This window comes from Magnolia sinica, chromosome 11 (genome assembly GCF_029962835.1).
Source record: "Magnolia sinica isolate HGM2019 chromosome 11, MsV1, whole genome shotgun sequence".
Classification (NCBI taxonomy): Eukaryota; Viridiplantae; Streptophyta; class Magnoliopsida; order Magnoliales; family Magnoliaceae; genus Magnolia; species Magnolia sinica.
Genome location: NC_080583.1, coordinates 31264083 through 31274779, shown reverse-complemented (window position 1 = coordinate 31274779; position 10697 = coordinate 31264083). Strand labels below are relative to the sequence as shown.

At 39.0% G+C, this 10697-nt stretch overlaps 1 non-coding gene across 1 annotated transcript; it reads right to left on the bottom strand.

Annotated features, from left to right (window-relative positions):
- Positions 1 to 9757: 9757 nt before the first annotated feature.
- On the bottom strand, positions 9758 to 9864 carry LOC131219713 (small nucleolar RNA R71). The gene has a single exon (XR_009158359.1). It is a non-coding gene; the product is annotated as a small nucleolar RNA R71 (small nucleolar RNA).
- Positions 9865 to 10697: the final 833 nt, after the last annotated feature.

Sequence of the window (10697 nt, the reverse complement as noted above, 5' to 3'; positions counted from 1 at the left end):
AAAAAATAATGGTGACTGTTGAAACTTTCTAGGCTCACTGTGATGTTTGTTAGAAGTGGACACTACCCAAGTCAGGACTTTTTGGGCCCACGGTGAGCTGGCCGACAAGGTGGATGGATCAAATCACCCCATCGTGGGCCTTAAGTTATGGTAAGAATGGCTATATAGTAAATGAAGTGAACACATGAAAACACGATCAATTTAACATGGCAATCACGATCCATTTAACATGACAACCCCGATCCATGCAAACCACGATCCATATGGCCCACATCCATGTATGTGTATAATCCATGTCGCCCATCCTTTTCGCCTTGTCATTTTAAGGCTAGGGCCTAAGTATCAGCCTGATCCAATGCTCATGTGAGCCACATAATAGAATATAATGGTGACTGTTGAAAATTTCCAAGCTCATTGTGATGTTTGTTAGAAGTGGACACTTTGGGCCCACGGCGAACTGGCCGACAAGTTGGATGGATCAGATCACCCCATCGTGGGCCTTAAGCTATGGTACCAGTGGCTAGATAGTAAAGGAAGTGAACAGGTGAAAACCACGATACATTTTATATGACAACCACGATCCATATAATATGACAACCATGACCCACGCAAACCACGACACAAATGAGCCCACATTGATGTGTCTATAATCCATGCCGCCCATCCTTTTTGCCTTGTCATTTTAGGGCTAGGGCACAAGTATCATCTTGATCTAGTGCTCATGTGGGCCATATAATAGAAAATAATGGTGACTGTTTAAACTTTCTAGGCGCACTGGGATGTTTGTTAGAAGTTGACACTGCCCAAATCAGGACTTCTTTGCCCACGATGAGCTGGACGACAAGGTGGATGGATCAAATCACCCCATTGTGGGCCTTAAGCTATGGTAATAGTGGCTATATAATAAAGGAAGTGAACAAGTGAAAACCAAGATCCATTTACATGAAAACCATGATCTATATAACATGACAACTACGACCCGTATAGACACAACTCATATGGGCCCACATTGATGTATGCGTATAATCCATGCTACCCATCCTTTTTGCCTTGTCATTTTAAGGCTAGGGCCCAAGTATCAACCTGATGCAGTGCTCGTGTGGGCCACATAACAGAAAATAATGGAGACTATTGAAATTTTTCAGGCTCACTGTGATGTTTGTTAGAAGTGGACACTGCCCAAGTTAGGACTTTTTGGGCCCATAGCGAGCTGGTGGACAAGGTGGATGGATCGGATCACCCCATCGTGGGCCTTAAGCTATGGTACCAGTGGCAAGATAGTAAGGGAAGTAAACACATGAAAACCAAGATCCATATAACATGACAACTACAACCCATGAAAACCATGACCCATATGGGCCCACATTGATGTATGTGTATAATCCATGCCACCCATCCTTTTTGTCGTGTTATTTTAGGAGTAGGGCCCAAATATCAACCCGATCCAGTGCTCGTGTAGGCCACATAATAGAAAATAATGATGACTGTTGAAACTTTTCAAGCTCACTATGATGTTTGTTAGAAGTGGACACTGCCCAAGTCAGGACTTTTTGCGCCCAGGGCAAGCTGGCCGACAAGGTGGATGGATCGGATCACCCCGTCGTGGGCCTTAAGCTATGGTAACAGTTACAAGATAGTAAAGGAGGTGAACACATGAAAACCACGATCCATTTAACATGAACACCACGATTCATGCAAACCATGACCCATATGGGCCCACATTAATGTATGTGTATAATCCATGCCGCCCATCCTTTTTGCCTTGTCATTTTAGGGTTAGGGCCCAAGTATCAGCCTAATCTAGTGCTCGTGTGGGCCACATAGTAGAATATAATAGTGACTTTTGAAACTTTTTATGCTCACTATAATGTTTGTTAAAAGTGGACACTGCCTAAGTCAGGACTTTTTGGGCCCACAGCAAGCTGGCCGACAAGAAGGATGGAACGGATCACCCCATCATGGGCCTTAACCTATGGTACCAGTGGCAAGATAGTAAAAGAAGTGAACACTTGAAAACCATTATCCATTTAACATGCCAGCCACGTCCCATTTAACATGACAACCACGACCCATATGGGCCCACATTGAAGTATGTGTATAATCCATGCCGCCCATCCTTTTTTCCTTGTCATTTTAGGGCTTGGGCCTAAGTATCAGCCTAATCCACTGCTGGTGTGGGCCACATAATAGAAAATAATGGTGACTATTGAAACTTTCCGGGCTCACTATGATGTTTGTTAGAAGTGGAAACTGCCCAAGTCAGGAACTTTGGGCCTACGACGAGCTGGCCAACAAGGTGGATAGAACGAATCACCCTAACTTGGCCTTAAGTTATGGTACCAATGGCAAGATAGTAAAGGAAGTGAACAAGTGAAAACCACGATCCATTTAACATGGCAATCATGAACCATTTAACATGACAACCACAATCCATGCAAACCACAACCGATATGGGCCCACATTGATGTATGTGTATAATCCATGCCGCCCATCCTTTTTGCCTTGTCATTTTAGGGCTAGGGCCCAAGTATCAACCTAATACAGTGCTCGTGTGGGCCACATAATAGAATATAATGGAGATTGTTGAAACTTTCCAAGCTCACTGTGATGTTTGTTAGAAGTGGACAGTGCCCAAGTCAGGACTTTTTGGGCCCACGGCAAGTTGGCCGACAAGGTAGATGGATCAAATCACCCCATCGTGGGCCTTAAGCAATGGTAATAGTGGCAAGATAGTAAAGGAAGTGAACACGTGAAAACCATGATCCATTTAACACGACAACAATGGTCCATTTAACATGACAACCACGATCCATGCAAACCACGACCCATATGGGCCCACATTGATGTATGTGTATAATCCATGCCACTCATCCTTTTTGCCTTGTCATTTTAAGGCTAGGGCCCAAGTATCAGCTTGATCCAGAGCTCATGCGGGCCACATAACAAAAAATAATGGTGACTATTAAAACTTTCCAGGCTTACTGTGATGTTTGTTAGAAGTGGACACTGCCTAAGTCAGGACATTTTAGGCCCACGGCGAGCGGGCTGACAAAGTGCATGGAAAGTTTCCACTTCTAACAAACATCATAGTAAGCCTGGAAAGTTTCAATAGTCACCATTATTTTCTATTATGTGGCCCACACGAGCACTGAATCAGGCTGATACGTGGGCCCTATCCCCAAAATAACAAGGCAAAAAGGATGGGCAACATGGATTATACACATACATCAATGCGGGCCCATTTGGGTCGTGGTTTGCATGGATTGTGGTTATGATGTTAAATGGATCGTGGTTGGCATGTTAAATGGATCATGGTTTTCATGTGTTCACTTCCTTTACTATCTTACCACTGATACCATAGCTTAAGGCCCACGATGGGGTGATCCGTTCCATCCACCTTGTCGGCTAGCTTACCATGGGCCCAAAATGTTTTGACTTGGGTAATGTCCACTTCTAACAAACATCACAGTTAGCCTTGAATGTTTCAACAATCTCCATTATATTCTAATATGTGGCCCACATGAGCACTAGATCAGGCTGATACTTAGGCCCTGGCCCTAAAATGACAAGGCAAAAAGGATGGGCGACATGGATTATACACATACATCAATGTGGGCCCATGTGGGTTGTGATTTGCTTAGAACGTGGTTGTCATGTTAAAAGCATCGTGGTTGGCATGTTAAGTGGATCGTGGTTTTTACGTGTTCACATCCTTTACTATCTTACCACTAATACCATAGGTTAAGGCCCATGATAGGGTGATCCGTTCCATACACCTTGTCGGCCAGCTCGTTGTGGGCCCGAAAAGTCCTGACTTAGGCAGTGTTCACTTCTAACTAACACCACAGTGAGCCGGGAAAGTTTCAAAAGTCACCATTATTTTCTATTATGTGGCCCACACAAGTACCAGATCAGGCTGATACTTGGGCCCTAACCCTAAAATGACAAGGCAAAAAGGATGGGCAGCATGGATTATACACATACATCAATGTGTGCCCATATGGGTCGTGGTTGTCATGTTAAATGGATTGTGGTTGTCGTGGATCGTTGTTTTCACATGTTCACTTCCTTTATTATCTTACCACCGTTACCATAGCTTAAGGCCTACGATAGGGTGATCCGATCCATCCACCTTGTCAGCCAGCTCGCGGTGGGCACAAAAAGTCCTTACTTAGGCACTATCCACTTCTAACAAACATCACAGTGAACCTGGAAAGTTTCAACAATCTCCATTATATTCTAAGCCCACATGAACACTACATCGGGCTGATACTTGGGCCCTAGCCCTAAAATGACAAGGCAAAAAGGATGGGCGGCATGGATTATACACATACATGGATGTGGGCCCATATAGATCGTGGTTTGTATGGATCGTGGTTGTCATGTTAAATCGATCGTGATTGCCATGGATCGTGTTTTCATGTGTTCACTTCATTTAATATCTTGCCACTGGTACCATAACTTAGGCCTAAGTTGGGGTGATTTATTCCATCCACCTTATTGGCCAGCTCGCCATGGGCACAAGACGTCCTGACTTGGGCAATTTTGATTTCTAACAAACATCACAGTGAGCCTGAAAAGTTTCAACGGTCACCATTATTTTCTGTTATGTGGCCCACATGAGCACCAGATCAGGCTGATACGTGGGCCCCATCCCTAAAATGGCAAGGCAAAAAGGATGGGTGTCATGGATTGTAACATACATCAATGTGGGCCCATATGGGTCGTGGTTTGCATGGATCATGGTTGTTATGTTAAATGGATCATGGTTAGCATGTTAAATGGATCGTGGTTTTCATGTGTTCATTTCCTTTACTATATTGCCACTAGTACCATAGCTTAAAGCCCATGATGGGGTGATCCATTCCATCCACCTTATCGGCTAGCTCGCCGTGGGCCCAAAAAGTCCTTCACTTGGGCAGTGTCCACTTCTAACAAACATGACAATAAGCTTAGAAAGTTTCAACAATCACCATTATATTATATTATATGGCCCACACGAGCACTGAATCAGTCTGATACTTGGGCCTTAGCCCTAAAATGACAAGGCAAAAAGGATGGGCAGCATGGATTATACAAATACATCAATGTGTGCCCATTTGGGTCGTGGTTTGCTTGGATCGTGGTTTTCATGTTAAATAGATCGTGGTTGTCATGTTAAATGGATCATGGTTTTCATGTGTTCACTTCGTTTACTATATTACATCTGTTACCATAGCTTAAGGCCCACGATGGGGTGATCCGATCCATCCACCTTGTTGGCCAGCTTGTCGTGGGTCCAAAAAGTCCTAACTTGGACAGTTTCCACTTCTAACAAACATCACAATGAGCCTGAAAAGTTTCAACAGTTACCATTATTTTCTGTTATGTGGCCCACACGAATACTAGATCAGGGTGATACTTGGGCCCTAGCCCTAAAATGGCAAGGCAAAATGGATGGGCAGCATGGATTGTACACATACATCAATGTGGGCCTATATGGGTCATGGTTTGCATGGGTCGTAGTTTTCATGTTATATGGATCGTGGTTGTCATGTTAAATGGACCGTGGTTTTCACATGTTCACTTCCTTTACTATCTAGCCGCTGGTACCATAGGTTAAGGCCCAAGATGAGGTGATTTGATCCATACATGTTGAGACTCAAATATTTCATAATTTTCCCATTTATATCTTGGTTTTATGAACATGAATGAGCTTAATGTTCTATTTTACTCATGTATGTGTGCAAGGTGAATTTAAGAGCTTGGACTGAAAAAGAGTGTTAAAAAACATGGATTTGATGCTCAAGAATCACAAGGTAAGGGATGGATCTTAGGAGACCAAGATTGAAGAATTCACATGTCAAAGATCTAAGAAAACTAAGTGAGGAATGAAAAGAATCGAAGATTTGAAGTGAAGAATCCTGAAAAGTATATTATAAAGCTCTGAAGTCTATTTTGGAAAACTGTGCAGCGAAAAATCTATTTTAAACAAACTGTGTAGCTAGAAGTTTATTTTAGAAAACTGCGTAAATTTGAGACAGTTTCTAGAGCTTTTCAAGTTTGTACAAAAATTAGAGTTCCTCACTTATAAATAGGGCTTCCTAGGGCACTCCTTAACATCATTCAAAGCATTCAAGAGGAAGATTTAGGGTTTTTAGAAAGTTTTTAATTTTATTAAAGTTTTATAAGTTATTTTTTCTATTTTAGATCTTTTCTATTTGCATTTATTTCTTTCTTGTTGCTTTCTTTCTATATTCTAGTTATGTTTTTTTAAGTTCCTTCTAGCCCAAGTTAGAAGGGAAGCACATGGGTTTAATAATTCTTTAAGTTATGATGATTGATTGTTTTAATGATGAGATAAATGGTGTATGCATGCTATCTATTGTTTAGGTTTTATTTTTTATCCTCTTATGAGATCCATATGTTTCCATCATCTGAGATCCACATTAATGGATAGGATTACCCTAGATCAATCAGATTTCCTAGATAGGAAAGGTTCTCAACCCGTTATATTTCTTTGATTTTCATTATCTCATTGATATTGAATTCTTAAAATCACTGACGCTTGAAAATATATATCAATGGTGCAAATCCATGATTTTCTAATATTTTATATCACTTATTAAAATATTTAAACTATTTTATTTTTTGATTAGGCTGACCATAGTGCTCAGATCCTAGTTGTGTTATCCAACTCATCATGATTTTGGAACATTAACCTATGTGTGGAACTTTGAAGCTTGGATGTTATTTTATTCAGTTGAATTACATCCATTCAAAAATCCTAAAATCAAATCATCAGTTTAGTTTTTATTACTTAGTTTGTTTTGTATTTGATTTTTTTCCCTCTGACAATCCATCTCCCTATGGAATCGACCCTGTTTTCACGAGATACTACTTACGAACCTCTGCACTTAGAGGCAAGCAATCAATACACCTTGTCGGCTAGTTCGTCATGGGCCTAAAAAGTCCTAATTTGGGCAATGCCCACTTCCAACAAACATCACAGTGAGCCTAAAAAGTTTCAACAATTACCATTATTTTCTGTTATGTGGCCCACACGAGCACTGAATCAGGTTAATACTTTGGCCCTAGCCCTAAAATGACAAGGTAAAAAGGATGGCATTGAGGGTCAAATATTACATATTATCCCCCATTTATATCTTGGTTTTATAAATATGATAATGCTTATTATTCTATTTTACTCATGTTTGTGTTGCAAGGTGAATTTAAGAGCTTAGATTGAAAAGGGTATTAAAAGCATGGATTTGATGCTCATGAATCGTCAAGGCAGGAGATAGATCTTAGGAGACCAAGATTAAAGAATTCACATGACAAAGATCCAAGAAAACCAAATGAGGAATGAAGAGAGTCAAAGATTTGAAGTGAAGAAAATGAATCCTGAAATCTCCCGAAAAAGCATATTCTGAAACTCTAGGTCATTTTGTGAATTTGCGTAGTGGAGTCTATTTCGGAAAACTATGTCGAATGAAGTCTATTTTAGCAAACTATGTAAATTTGAGACAGTTTCTACAATTTTCCAACTAAGTGCGAAAGTTGGAGTTCCATAATTATAAATAGGGCTCCCTAAGATGTTCCTAAGTATCTTCTAGGATTTAAGGAGTGGAGCAAAAGGGTGGAGAAGTCATCGTCAAGAGTTTTTCTTCTTCCTTAGTTATTTTCATTCTTTCTTCTAAGGTTTTAGATCCAATTAAGTTTATGGTTGGCTAAACCTCTTAGGTAGGGCTAAGAAATGAAGCTTGTAACATGATGGGATGTTTTTATCATTTTGATTCATGTTTATGTGGAACTCTATGGATTCTAATTTAATATTTAAGGAATATTTTCAGTTTTTAATGGTTTATTGTGACTCAAATTACAGTAAATCTGAAATAGCTTTAAGTATCTTCTTTTCCTAATTTTGAGATTGTGAAATTAGTAAGTCTTATTGTTCACCATCATCCCTTAGGCATGGTAAGGTGATGGAATCCTTCCTAATCTTCACAATTCTCCTGCTTTAAGATTATAGGATTGGTAAATCATGTTGTTTGTCATTGTCTCTTAGGCATGGTTTGGTAATGGAATCCCTGTCAATTATCATAGTTCTCCTTCATTGAGAATTAGGTCAATGGAAGTTCAGATTTGATTTTATTGATATATCTTCCAATTAGATAGGATAAGACTCTAATTCCAATTGTGTTACTTGAATTAAGTAAGAGGGCTCCCTGATCACTACAAGTGGATCCTTGACACCCTAGTTACCACCTTTAAATTCTTAGTTTTAATTACTCTATTCACAATTACTCTCTTAATCACTTCAGAATTAGTTTTACATCTTCTTCTAGTTCTACTTCTATTTAATTTTAGAAACGCACAAGATCAATCCCCATGGATTCGACCTCGGTCTTACTAATATTATTACTATATCGCGACCCTGCACTTAGGGTTGTGAACAAGTTTTTAGTGCGTTACCAGGTATTGACGGTTGCATTTTCTAGATTTGATTAGTTTTGAAATTAGGTTAAGATTAGGATTTTTATACTTTCTACTTTTAGGTTAGGGTTTTTTCAGAATTATTTTAGAAACTAATTTAGCTTTCTATTTCTAGGTTTAAAAACTTTCTATTTTTTTTTTAGAAACTAATTTACTTTCTAATTCTCTGATAGAAACTTTCCTAATTTGTTTTTAGAAACTATTTTTTTATTTTTTAGAAACTTTCCTAATCCGTTTTTAGAAACTAATTTCCTTTCCTTTTTCTAGTTTTAGAAACTAACTTACTTTCTATTTTTAGAAACTTTCCTTTTTCTTTTTTTTAGAAACTAGGTTGCTTTCTTAGTTCTTTTTTAGAAACTAATTCACTTTCCTTTTTCTTTTGCAGGATCCCAAAATAGAAACTTCTAATTTGGTAACTTCTTTCTAATTCTCTTCATTTTTATTTCCAGATTTAGAAACTTTCTTAATTTTTTTTAGAAACTAACTTTTCTTTCTATTTCTAGATTTAAAAACTTTCCTAATTTGTTTTTAGGACTAACTTTTTGTTTTATTTTTAGATTAGGATCTTTTCTAATTTATTTTTAGAAACTAACTGAGTTTTCTGTTTTGTAGGATCTTAAAATAGAAATCTCCAATATGGTAACCTCTTTCTAATTTCCTCTCTATTTCTTGTTGCTTTAGTTTTTTTTCTTCTTAGGTTAGGTTAGATTAGAAACTAAGGGTTGTGAGTGTTTCATGCCCAAGTGGGTCCATGATAACACTCAACATCTCTTAAGGAAGGAGGTCTAGTTGAAGGATTGCCTATCCATCATAGGATTAGACATCCCTTGAGATCTTCTGAGTCAGTAGAAGTTATGGCTGCAAATCCACCTCAACTTCGAGTTGAGGAAGCTCAGGATGAGAATGAGGTGCATCATGCACCCCCTCCTCATACTCTACGAGATTATTTACAACCGGCGGGGGTGATCACACCATCCTGCATGATTTTTCCAGAGAATGCAGAACATATGAATATCAAGCCAGGAGTGATCCAACTCCTTCCAAAATTTCATGGACTTGAATCTAAAAATCTATATCCACACTTGAAATAGTTTAATGAGATAATAGCCACTCTATACTTTCCTAATATGTTTGATGACACAGTTAGGCGAAAACTCTTTCCCTTCTCCTTAAAAGAAAAGGCTAAGATGTGTTGCACTCCCTATGTTCACGATCGATTGGTTGATGGAACGACATGACAAGAGAGTTCACTAAGAAATTTTTCCCATATCATAAAACGACCACCCTCAGAAAGTCAATACTGAACTTCGCCCAAAAGGAAAATGAAACATTCTTCCAATGTTGGGAGCGGTTCAAGGATCTTGTCAGTTCATGCCCACAACACGGTTTTGAAACTTGGCGCATCACAAATTTTTTCTACAACGGACTGACATCTTCCATGCACCAATTGGTCAAGACGATGTGCAATGGGGAATTCATGAACAAATATGTCAATGATGTGTGGGATTATTTAGACAGACTTGCTGAAAACGTATAATCATGGGACATCTCTCCAAAACCCACCACTTCTAAGCCTACTCAATCAAAGGAAAGGGGAGAAATGTATGCTTTAAAAGAAGAAGATGACTTGAGTGCAAGGGTGGCCAATCTCACAAAAAGAGTCGAGGCCATGGAAGTTCAGAAGGATAAGGCTAAGGAAGTAGTTTGCGGTATTTACGCTTACAACATACATACAACTAAAAATTTTCCAACAATACCTACTTTCCAAGAAATTCTGAATAAGTAGTCAAATGCCATAAACAGCTATTAAAGACCTTTCAATGGACTCACATCAAATACATACAACTCCAGCTAGAGGGATGGACAAACTGCTACTTCTCAAGGATTCCCTAACCAATTCCTGAATCAAGGGAACCTTCAAGAGGATCTGGTCTTAAAACACCTTCAAAATCAAGAGTTGTTCAATTAGAGTATATTGCAAGCCATTCAAGACCTTTCAAAGGTCATACAAGGGTCTGAGACGAAAATTTCGATTGGGGAGAAAGGGATCTTTCCAGCCCAACTTCTCCCCAACCCTAAACCACTATACAAAATTAGTGACCTAAGCTCTTCAAATCAATATATGGAACAATCTAAGTCTATCACCACTCTTAGGAGAGGTAAAATAATTGACAAATCTATTCCGATAAAGACTGAAAATTCTAAGGACTCGGAAGAAGACA